This window comes from Penaeus monodon, chromosome 21 (genome assembly GCF_015228065.2).
Source record: "Penaeus monodon isolate SGIC_2016 chromosome 21, NSTDA_Pmon_1, whole genome shotgun sequence".
Classification (NCBI taxonomy): domain Eukaryota; kingdom Metazoa; phylum Arthropoda; class Malacostraca; order Decapoda; family Penaeidae; genus Penaeus; species Penaeus monodon.
The window spans coordinates 40,290,992-40,292,001 of NC_051406.1; the positions used below are offsets into that span (position 1 = coordinate 40,290,992).

The 1,010-nt window shown below is 34.9% G+C and overlaps 1 protein-coding gene across 3 annotated transcripts in view; it reads right to left on the minus strand.

The window, feature by feature from the left end:
- LOC119586487 (ADP-ribosylation factor-like protein 13B) overlaps positions 1 to 1,010 on the minus strand; it is a 20,121-nt gene that overhangs the window by 9,741 nt on the left and 9,370 nt on the right. The window lies entirely within an intron of this gene.

Below are 1,010 nucleotides of genomic sequence, written 5' to 3' on the forward strand. Positions count from 1 at the left end.
TCAAATATTTCTTGTACATATTTAAGTTCATAAGAAGCATGTACCAAAGAAGACAAAATATATATAATAAACATACACTTCAAATTCAAGAGAAAGAAAATATGTATCACCCCCTGACAAACCTCTAAGATAACTCAAGACAGCATATCAAAGCTTAGAAGAATCATATGTTACACATATGCATGAAATTCATTTATCCAAAACGTATCAATTACATGAGATAACTTGACCAAAAAGGTTCATGAAGAAGATGAGAGGATGCCTCATACCCCTTACTGTTAGACAAGATAAAGACAATAATACATCACCTGAGATATCATGATTAAATTTCTGCATATATGAAACAAGCATCTTGCCTCCTAGTGTCTATATGTCTTGTATAACCACTGGGTAAGTGTCTAAGATGTATCCATGTGATCCATACATGTTTATAGCAATCCAAGTTATCTGAGTCTTCAAATAAGCTTCAGTTACCAAATAAAAATAAATACTCAAATAAAGCTTAATGCTCACTCTGCCCTACGGTAAATGTCTCATATAAAGAAACTACATACAGCTAATCAAGTCAATAAGAGTGATGTTTAAGTACAGCATACACCATAAATGTAAATATTAATATACAGCCTCTTCAGCACATGCATTCTAGATCTGAAAGACTGACTTCTATGCATAAATACTCAATTTAGCACTGGAACCCTTATGGCATCTCGGGAAATCCCATGAGGGTCCTCAACAAGTCTAATGCTTTCTGTCTACACTAATGCCTCTAATGGGGAGCACTATACCATGCCGCTGGACAACTAACCCATGGTCGTATCCCATTTCCTCGTAGCTGGTAGGGAGCATTGGATGTACAGTATATTAGTGGTTATGTATCAAAAAATGTCCCCATGAATGACTGCCACAAAAAATTAAAATGCAAATGGGGTTCCTTCAAAAATACAGATTTTGGAACCTTTGTGAGTCTGTTACATAACAGATAAGAGGAACTTTCCCCAAAAATTTAATAA